At 40.5% G+C, this 13,569-nt stretch overlaps 1 protein-coding gene across 1 annotated transcript in view; it reads right to left on the reverse strand.

Moving 5' to 3' along the window:
* The window catches only part of TASP1 (taspase 1), a 317,359-nt gene that overhangs the window by 37,281 nt on the left and 266,509 nt on the right, over window positions 1-13,569 (reverse strand).

The raw sequence follows: 13,569 nt of genomic DNA on the forward strand, positions 1-13,569 counted from the left end.
TATGGTGAATAAAGTACCAAAAGTCTGTTACTGACACAGATACAAACATAGGCAGGATTTAAGAATAACTTCATTTCACACAAAAAGAAACTTTGCTGTCTTAGGTATCCTGAAGTTTAGTTTTATTAACTCACACTTGCTCCTAGCAGGCTCACTTCAATACTTTATTTGTAATCTATATACTTTCCATGTGGACCAGACTCCAAATACTGCAATCACAGGTTAGGTAAATACTGCAGAATATAAACCTCCTACCTTGACCTGTCTACCACTACTAGGGTCACAGGCTATGATTCTCCTGGTGGACTCTTTCTTCCTGCCCAAGTTTGCAGTCTCTCCTGGAGCATCTAATCCCTCGGTTCTAGGCTCCCTTCTAGAAACCTCTGTATTGGGGCCTCCCTAAACTGTATTGCCTTAGAGCTTTTAGCTTCCTCCTGGCCTGAGCCCCACCCCTCTGACTCAGGCTCAGCCTAGCGCCACCTGCCGAAAGGTGGCTGAACTGAATCGGCCTCAGCAAACTAGTGCATCTGCTGAAAGGGGACTGAACTGCATCAGTATATCCTGCAATGACAATGTTAACAAATCTATGTAAGCCACATTGAGCCTGCAAATAGGTGGGGGAATGTGGGATACAAATGCAATAAATAAATAAAATAAATAAATCAGTGAGGGAGTATTTCCCATCCCTACATCACCCCCCTCACAGCGCTACTCTGTAAATATATGCCTAACTACAGCATGTGTTTTCAAGGGCGTGTAATGTGGATGAAGCTTTGGAGAAGTAGGGGCAGGACTTAACCTTAACACACTAACTTATAACATACTATAAGTTACATGCATATCTTCAGCAGTTAGGCACTAACACACCAGCTTCTACTGGCTGGTTTAAGTGCCAGCGCCTAACTTACATATGTAGCGCGGGGTACAAATGTAATAAATAAATACATAAAATATTTAAGCAGTCACACTAGTAGGCGCCTACATCCCTTTATAGAATAGGTTCCTACCAGGCACCTAGTTATAGAACTACCTCTATTAGGGTAATTTTATAACATGGTACCTAGGTTAACAGGGCAGGAAGGTGCCTATTTCATATGGATACATGGAGGGGCATTTTGAAAAAAAAAAAACATCCAAATCAGAATTAGGATGTTTATCTCACTATGTCCCCCCAAAAATCCATCTTAGAATCATTTTTGAACAGGAAAAATGTCTGGGATTCCATTTCGAAAATGGCTCTAAGATGGATGTATTTGCACAGATGACATCTACAAAGAAGAGCCATTTTCCAAAGTGACCCGTCCAAATATAAACGTCAAAAAAACAGGCACTGGAACGTCTGTCTGGCATCATTTTGAAAGAAATGGCCACACAGACATCCTTGCAGATCAGAGGGGTGGCCTAGTGGTCAGAGCAGTACACTTTAAACAATGGCACCAAGGTACGATTCCCATCATAACTCCTTTATTTTGTATTGTGAGCCCTCCAGGAACAGAAAAAAACCTACTGTACTTAAATGTATACTATTACAATCACTTTTCACTCTGCAGGTTTCTCCTATGTTTAGGTACAGTAGGTAATTTGGTGGTTTTGGAGGAATGGGATTTGGGGTACTAGGGGGAATGGGATTTGGACCTGGATTCCCTTGTTCAGAGTCCACTGCACTGACCACTAGTCTACTCCTGGGAGCTGCATGCTGCTCTGTTGGTTATGCATGTAATTTTATTTTTGTTACATTTGTACCCCGCGCTTTCCCACTCATGGCAGGCTCAATGCGGCAGGCAATGGAGGGTTAAGTGACTTGCCCAGGTCACAAGGAGCTGCCTGTGCCGGGAATTGAACTCAGTTCCTCAGTTCCCCAGGACCAAAGTCCATCACCATAACCACTAGGCCACTCCTCCAACCCAATACTTGATGCTGTCATACCACCTGATATCTCTCTTTAGTTTCAGTTTTTAAGGGGGGTGGGAGGGAAACAGCATCCACTGGAGGATTAAGGAGGGCTCAAGTCTTAATCCAGCCAGTAGTCAGCTGGTCATTCAGAGGATTGTTTAAAAAAACAAAAAAAAAAACCCAAAACTTAGACATGATTGGAACAGGTCTAGATAAAACATACTTTTTGTGGAGGAGTAGCCTAGTGGTTAGTGCAGTGGACTTTGATCCTGGGGAACTGAGTTCAATTCCCACTGCAGCTCCTTGTGACTCTGGGCAACTCACTTAACCCTCCATTGCCCCTGGTACAAAATAAGTACCTGAATATATGCAAATCGCTTTGAATGTAGTTGCAAAAACCTCAGAAAGGCAGTATATCAAGTCCTATTTCCCCTTTCCCCCTTTTTCCCTTTTTAGACTTGGACGTGTGTTCCTGTTCTATTATTGCTGAAAGACACCCTAATTTTAGGGTCGTCCTAGTCCCACCCAAAACACGCCCCCTTACTATTCGGACGAACTCAGTGGAAAATGTCCAAATTCTGCCTGTTTGGAAATTGTGATTTAGATGTTTTCAGCAGATGGACGTATTTTTGGCCATTTTGAAAAATCTACATGCTTCGAAAATGAGCATCATAGGTGCCTATAAGTCTTTATTAAATACTAGAATAAAATTGTGCAGATTATGGACATTGACATTTATGTGTATTTGAAAACAAGCCAAAATGTCAGTACGTGAAGTACTAGTATATGTGTGTAAATCTAGACTCCGCTCATAATGAGTCCAAACTTTTCTCTGAGCACACCTACTTGGCACTGTGTGTAATTTTAAGCATGACCTACTTTTATAAGAGTCCTTATATGTGCAAACAAGGTTTATAAATTTAGCTCTTAAGGTTTTCAGTGAAAAACATGCACAAAGTAAATTTAACAAAATAAGCTGATGTCAGAAACCATACTTGTTCCTAACACCTATAATTATATTTCTATTTTAACTTAAGAACTTCTCTATTGCTGCTTGCCACCTGTTGAATGTGGTTTTCAAAGCTCATTCACAACAAAATACCACCTTAGAAATATAACTTTAGAGCAGCGGTGTACCTATCTTCTATGGCAACTGGGGTGGAGCACGCATCCCCCCCCCAAAACCCCCCGGCAGCGCACACCCTCTCCTCCAAGCAAGGGGTGCGCAGAGCAGGCACTCAGCTGTCGGTTCTGCAGGTCCCCTGTCCCCTCTGACATCAACCTCCTATTCCAGGGCAGGGGTCCGGCAGAGCCCACAGCCTCGCTCCTGCTTGCGCATTCCCTTGCTGACCACTGATGCTTAATATTGAACTATGTCTACTTACTGCGACCTTGACACACTTCTACCAGTCACATTTAAAAATATCCTGTGTTAAGTACCTCAGCTGTGAGTCCTATTGTTATTTGAGAGTTTGAACAATGTCTAAAGACTATAATAATTACATTTAACAGTACAACATTTTACTGCTCTCAGAAATACCCACTGAAGAACTTTCTCTTTTTCTCTCTGATGGTATCTAATATGTTTGAATTTCTCTTTCCTGTTTCCTTCTCAAGGTTGAGCAAAAGGAGGGAAGAACATCTGCTTTCTTTTTTACAGGCTGCATCACAGAGCAGTCTCAGGTGCCCTTCCTGTCTCAATTTACAGAAAAGCAGCATAGCAGCTCAAGAATGCCCTCTTGGTTTTCAAATCCATCACTATATTCTAGCTTCTTTCCTGCTCCTCTTAAGTCCACGATGATATTATTCTAACCCAAAAATGTCTCTTGGCACATGTTATTTTCAATTTGTGTTCTCTCATGTTTCTTTCCTGTCCAAGGTTATAGAATAGACACTCTTCAGAAATAGGATCAGAAACTTCTACTGTCCTCCTCTTCTTTGAACATTTTTCGGTTTGCTTTTAAACTATTACGCCAATCAAGGGAACACGGTGAAGTGGTTTACAAAATCAATTCAAATACATAAGAAAGGAACTCCAAATCAGATATGACAGTCATAGAAGATGGCAGCAGTCTGAAGTGCACAGTTCTGAGTTGTGATTATTTGCTTTACCTTTGATGGGCAAACGGAAGGGAAAGATGAGGGTCTATCCCTCAGAGACTCCTGGATCTTCATTTCTGGACCTACAGATAAGTTTATAATCCAAGGAAATACCCAGGAGAAAGAAATTGGCCTTTGGAGATTGGCCGCTTAGTGTAGGGGTGGAAGGAGGATCCTCACCCCCCACTTTGGCCTTGGAGACATCGCTTACCCCAGTTTATCGAACACTGCCACACTAACCAGGACTATCTTCTGGACTGGGTGCAAGTCCAGAGCAACTGCATACTGAAGAGTGGGCAATTACACATTGCCGAGGAGAAGGGGGGGGAAAAACGTCAATATGGAGTCGTCGGCTCCTCTTACTGAACCACTGCTGTGTCCTCTCCGTGCCGGGTAACTCCTGTTTCGACAAATTTGGTTTCTGGGAGTCAGGATCCAGGTTGGTCTAATAGCATTCCTCAATTCTCTTTTAAACCTCAACGCCCTGAGCAGTATTCACTAGAAGCTATTTGGAATGTTGTGAAACAACTTAGGCAGGATTTATCAGGCCCTGTTAATGCTCTCGGTAGAAAGTTATATGAAAAGAGACTAAAATTATCAAGGTAGAAGAAAGGGTTCTATTTTGCAATGTGATTTAGATACTACTAAGAAGAAAGTTCAGGCAATGCAAGAATTGAATTCAACTATTATTAAGGATAATACAAATTTGCAGTTTAAAGTAGAAATGTTGGAAAATAGGCAAAGGTTTTGAATCTGTGCCTGATACAGTTTCCAAAAGTACCTTTGAAATCACTGTGTGAGATGTTTGTTAAATATCTTGTGGAAATTTTGAGAATGTTGAAAGGGTCAATTCCTTCAATGACTCAGTTATATTTGTCTGTACCTAAGAAGAAAGAGGATGGTGATATACAAGACAATTTAGAAGCAGAAGCTCTGAAAGTCTCAGAACTTTTGGAGGCCTTGGACTCTGAAATTAAACACAGAAACATAGAAACATGACAGCAATAACGGCCAAATGGCCCATCCAGTCTGCCCATCCTCTGTAACCCCTAACTCTTCCTCTTCCTACAACACTTATTGTGATGCTTGCTTTGAAAACAGATAAGGATTTGGTCCTGTGTCTTTCTTTAAATATAGAGATGTGTTGTTTTTGAATAATAAAATTAGGATATACTTGGATTTTTCTAGGGATACAGAGAGGCGTAGGAAAGAATTTCTTTTATTTGGGGGAAAGGGAATGGGACTTAATATACTGCCTTTCTGTGGTTTTTCTAACTACATTCAAAGGGTTTACATATATACAGGTACTTATGTGTACCTGGGACAATGGAGGGTTAAGTGACTTGCCCAGAGTCACAAGGAGTTGCAGTGGGAATTGAACACAATTCCCCAGGATCAAAGTCCGCTGCACTAACCACAAGGCTACTTCTCCACTCCATTAAGACTTGGTGTTACTGATGTTAATCAATTAGGTGCTTTGTTTCTTAAAGTTTCCATGTAAATGCATTATTAAATACCGGTCAGTTAAATATATTGGGGGGGGGGGGGGGGGTCATCCTAGACAATTAACATTGTTCCTGGTTGCTAATAGGAAAATTGGAGCTCCATCTATCAGCTCAATATAATGTTCGTATTGTAAAATTCTTGGAGATCATCTGCACTAATACTGCTTTTTCTTTTTTCTAGATTAGAATGTTTGTTTACTTTTTTCTTTTAGTAATGACTCCATTCCCATTATTGTGGACTTTAGTGGTTTGGTGATAATTGTTGTTTTTCTTTTTGTATTGAGAATTTTTTTTTTCTTTGTAATTTATATTCTTTGTAATTTTTTTCTTTGTGACTCACTTAGGGCCCTGTTTACTAAGGTGTGTTAGTGTTTTTAGTGCGCCTACACTTAGCGTGTGCACTAACCTTATAGGTGCCTATAGGAATATTGTAGGCAGGTACATGGTTAACGTGCATTACAAACGTTAATGTGCTTATAACATTGCTTAGTAAACAGGGCCCCTAGTCTACTGTTATGTGATGTCATATGCTGACTATTCTCCCTGCTTTGTGTTACAGAGTCCAGCTGATTGTTCACAGTTTCCTTGCTGCAATAGTGGCAGTCTATGCGCTAAAATATTCACTAAAATTGTGGAAGTGACATCTACCACATTTTTGTTAGTATTATTATTTAAACTTCACTTTAGCAGTGCAAGCCTTACTTAGTTTGCTGTTATGTGATGTCATATGCTGACTGTTCTCTCCGCTTTGTGTTAGAGATTCGAGCTGACTGTTCACAGTTTCACTGCCGTGATAGCGGCAGTCTATCTGCTAAGATCTTCACTAAAATTGCGAAGTGAAGTCTACAAAATAAAAAAGGTGGGAATGTGAGCCAGGCTATCCAAAAGCTGGACCCAAACTAGAGTATTAAAATACACCGTTTATTAATATTTACCAAACAATAATGATAAAATGATTTCACATAAACAAAGACTCGACACAACGTTGTGTTTCGGCCAGACGGCCTACATCAGGAGTCTATAAACAGAAACAATAAATAAAAACATGAATAAAAATATACATAAATATAATATACGAAGAAGAAAACCATTTAAAAAAATGATGACAAATGTCAAAATGATTAAACGTACATACCAAGAGTAATAGTTGAAAAAACATATTTTTCTAAAAAAATGTTACATTTAATAGCCTGTAGCAGAAATCTCAAGCATAGAATATGAAGTTGGACACATCTATAGAGCACCTGTCTTAAATATCTTGAAAGCCATACAGCTACAATAGAATATAGATTCAGACACATCTATAGAACACCTGTCTAAGTATCTTGCAAGCCATACAGGCCTACATATGATAAAGGCATTGAATTTTTAATAATATGCACATTACATAGGTCTGTTGCATGATTGAGAGAAAAGGACTGACCTTATCACTGACAATTCACTTATGAAGTGAGGTGATAAATTGGCGGTGTTTTTAAAACAAAAACCTGTGAAAAACAAATATATATATGATGAATCAAAAAAAATGTATCATGGAGAGAAATAAATAAAAATAAATGGAAAACATATGGGGCATGGTTACGATGGCGGATTTGACCTCGTCGGACTGCTAGACGCAGTTTTGTTTCTCTCCCAAAATTCCTGCTATTTTTTCTATTTGGTAGAAATGCCTCATACTAAAAGGAAGGCGTTGTAAAAAGCCTACCGCCGGCGACTTTAAATACAACGTTAATACAAACAACACTAACACGGCATTGTTACGAGTACACTTAGTTACCCGGCTCAAGAATTCCCGCAGCGGGCGGAACTGAAGGAGGTTTCAGCCTGCAGGGAGAGGAAACAACTTTGTCCTCGCCGGAACTGAACCCGCCGCCATGTCTACTGCAGCTCAGGAGAGCGTGGAGATTCAGAAGCCTTCGGATCCCGTGGCAGAAGTTTCCCTGTTCGGCGGCGCCTCCCTAGAAACAGCAGAAGTTGACAACAAGAGTGAAATATTCCCCCATGGCGCCGACATTGGAGTCTATTTGGGCAGCGTTACAGACTTTGACTTCAACTGTCCTCTCAAGCTGCTAGAGAAACTTCCTTAATCGTGAGTAAACTGGACACATTAACCACTTCTTTAGAAACACTGAAACAGGATGCAATTCAAGAGAAATCGAAGGTTCAACAAGAGATATCAGGCTTAAAGATGAAGACAGATCTATTAATCAAAGATAAAATATCAATCCACCGAAAATTAGAGAACTTTGAAAATTATAATAGACGTTTGAACCTTCGGATTCTAAACTTTCCATGCTCGACGGAAATAAATGCAACAGATATGTTCAAGAAGTATTTGGTTGAAAACCTATCTATCTCATCGACACTAATTCCTCTGATTAATAAAATCTATTATTTACCGATTCCTAAAGCGAAAGGAGATAGAAATGAAGGTTTACAAGATCTTCAGCGTTTCTAGAACAATCTAATGATGGTATTTTTGAAAGGCGTACTTTGTTGGTTTCAGTAGTGTTTGAACAGGACTTGATTATGATAAAAGACTGTACTTCAGAAATTATGCTAATTATGGTGAAAAAATTCGAATTTTCTCTGATGTATACAGGTTACTCAGGAAAGGAGACGGGCTTTTCTGGCAATGAGGGAAGAAGTTACAGCCTTAGGAGCCAGCTTTTTGCTGGCATTTCCCTGTAATGTCAAATACGATATCTTGATAATACGTACCTTTTTTTTGGAACCGGAACATTTAAGATCTTTCATAGATATTAAAACTTTGAACAAATAGCTCAAATGTGTATTTAAGATCATGTAGTTCATATTAACAAAATAAACTATACCAGACCATATTCCTATATATATTTTTGCTCTTTGTTATCTCCTTTGTTCTTTAGCCCCCTATGAATCTAATTTGTGTCTAAGAAAGAATGTGTTATTTCTTTTGGTTTTCAGATATGAATGCTTAATATTTTTTTCTTTTCTGATTTGTCTTAAACAAGATGTATTGCTTGTATTTGAAGTTATAAATTTATAAATAAACATTAAAAAAAAATGGAAAAATATAAAAAAAATAAGAGACTGACCTCAAGTCACGAATGCAAACGGTATAGACAAGAACATTAAATGGGTCTGCAAACAATAAAGAAAATACAAGTAGTGAGAAAACAAACCTCCTTATGGTAATATTTGCCTCTGGCCACCCTTGCAGAAAACCTACAGCGCTAACGGAACCTCACAAAATAATCCTCCACACTATCCATGTTTTTATTTATTGTTTCTGTTTATAGACTCCTGATGTAGGCCGTCGGCCCGAAACACAACGTTGTGTCTAGTCTTTGTTTATGTGAAATCATTTTATCATTATTTGTTTGGTAAATATTAAATAACGGTGTATTTTAATACTCTAGTTTGGCTCCAGCTTTTGAATAGCCTGGCTCACATTCCCACCTTTTTTATTTTTATTTATATTCCGTGGAATCTATTGAGTTCTCCACAAACGTGGATTCTCTCTGGAAGTGAAGTCTACCACAGTTTTGTTAGCATCGTTATTTAAACTTCTCCTTAGTGGCACAAATCGCGTAGGGTACTGCTCCTTTGTACGCTCCTTGATGCACGACGAAGTGTCAAGAAATCTTCTTTATTATGTTTTTCTTATTTGGAACTATATCTTTAACCGTGACACTGTTTTTCATTCTCCTACATGAGCTTACCACAACTATTCCTATTCACTGGGGACACCACCCCCCTTCCAACTTCTGCCTACAAAACCGTCTCAATACATTTTATGCTGCTTATCCCAGAAATAAGCAGTGGATTTTCTACAAGCCCTTATAATAATGGTATATGGACTTTTCCTTTAGGAAGCCTTCCAGACCATTTTTAAACCTCGCTAAGCTAACTGCCTTTACCACATTCTCTGGCAACGAATTCCAGAGTTTAATTACATGTGTGAAGAAAATGTTTCTCCGATTCGTATTAAATTTACTACTTTGTAGCTTCATCGCATGCCCACTAGTCCTAGTATTTTTGGAAACAGTAAACAAACGATTCACGTCTACTCGTTCCACTCCACTCATTATTTTATAGACCTCTATCATATCTCCCCTCAGCTGTCTCTTCTCCAAGCTGAAGAGCCCTAGACGCTATAGCCTTTCCTATAGGGGAAGTCGTCCCATCCCCTTTATCATTTTTGTTGCCCTTCTCTGTACCTTTTCTATTTTCCACTATATCTTTTTTGAGATGTGGTGACCAGAATTGAACACAATATTCGAGGTGCGTTCGCACCATGGACTGATACAAAGGCATTATACATCCTCACTTTTGTTTTCCATTCCTTTCCTAATAATACCTAACATTCTAACTGTTTTCTTAGCCGCCAAAGCACACCGAGCAGAGGATTTCAACGTATCATCAACAATGATGCCGAGATCCCTTTCTTGGTCAGTGACTCCTAATGTGGAACCTTGCATTACGTAGCTATAGTTCGGGTTCCTCTTTCCCACATACATCACACTAGGACACTACCTCCTATCCCATGACTCTCCAATTTCTTCTGCAGTCTTTCATGAGGTACTTTGTCAAACGCCTTCTGAAAATCCAGATACACAATATCAACTGGCTCGCCTTTATCCACGTTTGTTTACCCCTTCAAAGAAATGTAATAGATTGGTGAGGCAAGATTTCCTTTCACTAAATCCATGTTGGCTTTGTCTCATTAATGAATGCTTATGAATATGCTCTGTAATTTTGTTCTTTATAATAGTCTCTACCATTCTGCCCAGCACCAACGTCAGGCTCACCGGTCTATAATTTCCCAGATCCCCTCTGGAACCTTTTTTTAATACTGGCGTTACGTGGGCTACCCTCCAATTTTCAGGTACCACGCTCGATTTTAAAGATAAATTACATATTATTAACAATAGTTCCATAAGTTCATTTTTCAATTCTATCAGTACTCTGGGATGGATGCCATCCGGTCCAGGAGATTTGCTACGCTTTAATTTGTAAAATTGCCCCATAACATCCTCCAGGTTTATAGAGATTTCATTCAGTTTTCTGATTCGTCACCTTTGAATACCATTTCTGGCACTGGTATCTCTCCTAAATTTTCCTCTGTGAAGACCGAATCAAAGAATTCATTTAATCTCTCCTCTATGGCTTTGTCTTCCCCGATCGCCTCTTTTACCTCTCGGTCATCTAGCAGTCCAACCGATTCTTTTAGCGGCTTCCTGCTTTTAAGATACCTAAAAAATATATGTTTTTGCCTCCAACGCAATCTTTTTTTCAAAGTCCCCCCTTTGTCTTCCTTATCAGCGCTTTGCATTGACTTGACATTCCTTATGCTGTTTCTTATTATTTTCAGTTGGTTCCTTCTTCCATTTTCTGAAGGATTTTCTTTTAGCTCTAATAGCTTCCTTCACCTCACTTTTTAACCATGCCGGCTGTCGTTTGGTCTTCCTTCCTCCTTTTTTTATGTTTAAATCTTGTTTATTATTAATGGACATGAACAATTAACAAATGCTTGTCAGAGAAGTTACATTACAAAGGAATGTCATCCAAAGTCACATATTCAACATGTTAAATTACAATATTGCATTTATATTTCTCCCCAACCCACCCACCCTCCCTCCCTCCCTCCCTACCAGTGACAACTAGTGCTTCTTGGGCATTATCACTATTTTCTGATAATATCAAAGCTACATGTGTAAAGTGCTTAGCCCGTGTTGCCCACTTGATGTGTCTCTTCGCTTGTCCTCCTCCCGACTAAACCCTCCCTCTACCCTTCCCTTCAGGTTTCCTATAGGTTCAACAATAGGTAATGTTTGGGTCTCTCACAAACATCAAATATCAAATGTGGTGATGTCTGTCATGTTATTTTATATATCCAGGATGACTGCCTGTGTGCTATTGCTTGAACGAGGGCCTTCTCGTCAGGGGTACTATACCACCTTGCCCACGCCAACAGGCTCCCCGTGTGATGTAGGGTACAAGAGGGCACCGGATAAAGGTTAGAAATTTAGCAATAAACTTCTCGCTCTGGGCGGGAGAGTGACCCGAAGTGCCTCCCACTGCGCTTTAAACCTAAGGCCCGCTGGACTGTCCAAATCATGCACCCCGCACCTATCAAGTCTCATTTGTTTCACTAACTGCGAGCGCCATATCTGCAGAGGGGGTGTTTCCTTCATTCTCCAGAATTGCAAAATGGTAGTTATTCCAAAATATATTGCCATCTTTGCAAATGCCTTAAAGCCCTCTGGGGGATCTGTAGTATACCTAAAGATATTAAATAAAATTAAAGGTTCCCACACAAGGGTACAGTGCCATAGTTGGTCCATCCCCCCTATAACTTGTTTCCAGAACCGCCCTGCGCAGGGACAACTCCAGAACATATGACCAAGAGAGGCCGCACCTTGATTACATTTAGGGCATGCTCCTGTTGTATCAAACCCCGCTTTCTGTCCTCTATGAGGAGATATATGTGTTCTGAGTAACCACCGATATAGCCGTTCCCGTTGTGGAATGGAAAGCCGCTGCTTGTAGATAGATTTCAAATATGACCTATATTCTTCCTCGGTAAGTGTACAACCCAAGTCCCTCGACCACTCCTGTGCTAGTCGCTGGAAGTCTATCTCTTCTGTGGTGTCTTTGAGTTGTTGGTGATGAAATTTCAATAGTACCCTAAGCTGCGCTCCCAGAGTAAACTCCTCTGAGAGAACCTCTACCACATCTTCTGTAAGATCTGTCCATTCTAGGGAGGCTACATAATGGTGTAATTGATAATATGCAAATCGATGTGTCGGAGGAATCCCATATCGGGACTGTAGTTCCGGGTAAGTGAGAATTTGTCCCTCTTCTGTAACTATATGTGCCAGATATATGATCCCCTTTTTTGCCCAACTTTTAAATATACTGACCCCTTGACCTGGGGGAAATGCTGGGTTATCACAAATTGACATCCAAGGGGATACTCGGGGGGAGAAACGATGATGTCTACATACCCACCTCCAAGTTTCCCTGAGAGATTTCAATAATGGGTGTCTCTGAAATGCCGCCGTGGGCAGTGGAGTCCCGGAGTGCAGCAAGTGACTAAAGTGTGTACCCGTAAACATCGAGGTCTCCACTGGTGTCACGGAGAAATCTGATGTTCCCCTATACCAATCGTTTATGTGCCGCATGGAACTCGCTATTGCCAAAAATTTAATATTTAAAAGTCCCATACCGCCCCCCTCTCTTGGGGCCGCTATCTGGTGGTACGGTATTCTAGGTTTCTTCCCTTGCCACAGATATGCTTGTATTAAGTGCTGCAACTGCTTATCATCTCTATGTTTCAAAAAGAGTGGTAATTGCTGAAAGACATAGAGCCACCTGGGGGCAATCATCATGTTGAATAATGCTATTCTACCCCAAATAGTGAGTGGTAACTCCCTCCACATCGACAACTTACTTTTAGTCATTTCTAACAATGGGGCAATGTTTTCCCTATACATGATGGTTCTATCGCAGGTAATGTACACCCCCAGGTACTTCATTTTCGCTGTCTCCCATCTAAGAGGAGCCTCCCCTTGCCAATGTAAATCAGTGTCCGTGTCCATAGACATCGCGCAGGACTTGGAAAGATTAAGGCCAAACCCCGACATCGTCCCATATTCCTCTATCAGTGTCAGGGCTGTCTTAAAGGACTCTTGTGGGTTGGTCAGCAACAGGAGGACATCATCGGCATAAGCCAAAGCTCGGACTTCCTGTTCACCCAGCTGCACTCCACTGATTCTGGGGTCATAGTTTAAAAGACGCAGCAGTGGCTCCAATGTTAGGTCGAACAGGAGTGGTGACAAGGGGCAGCCCTGTCGCGTTCCCCTACCTATCTGAAATCTATTCGAGAGCCCCACGTTTGCTGTTACATGTGCTTCCATACCAGTATATAAAGCCGCTATTGCCTGCTTTACTCCAGCAGGGATCCCTATCCAATTTAACATATGAAACAAAAAATCCCACCCTACCCTGTCAAAAGCCTTGGTGGCATCTAAGCTTACCAAGATCCCAGGAGTCTTTTCCAATCGGCATCTTGCCATTGTGAGTA

Source organism: Microcaecilia unicolor, chromosome 3, assembly GCF_901765095.1.
Source record: "Microcaecilia unicolor chromosome 3, aMicUni1.1, whole genome shotgun sequence".
Classification (NCBI taxonomy): domain Eukaryota; kingdom Metazoa; phylum Chordata; class Amphibia; order Gymnophiona; family Siphonopidae; genus Microcaecilia; species Microcaecilia unicolor.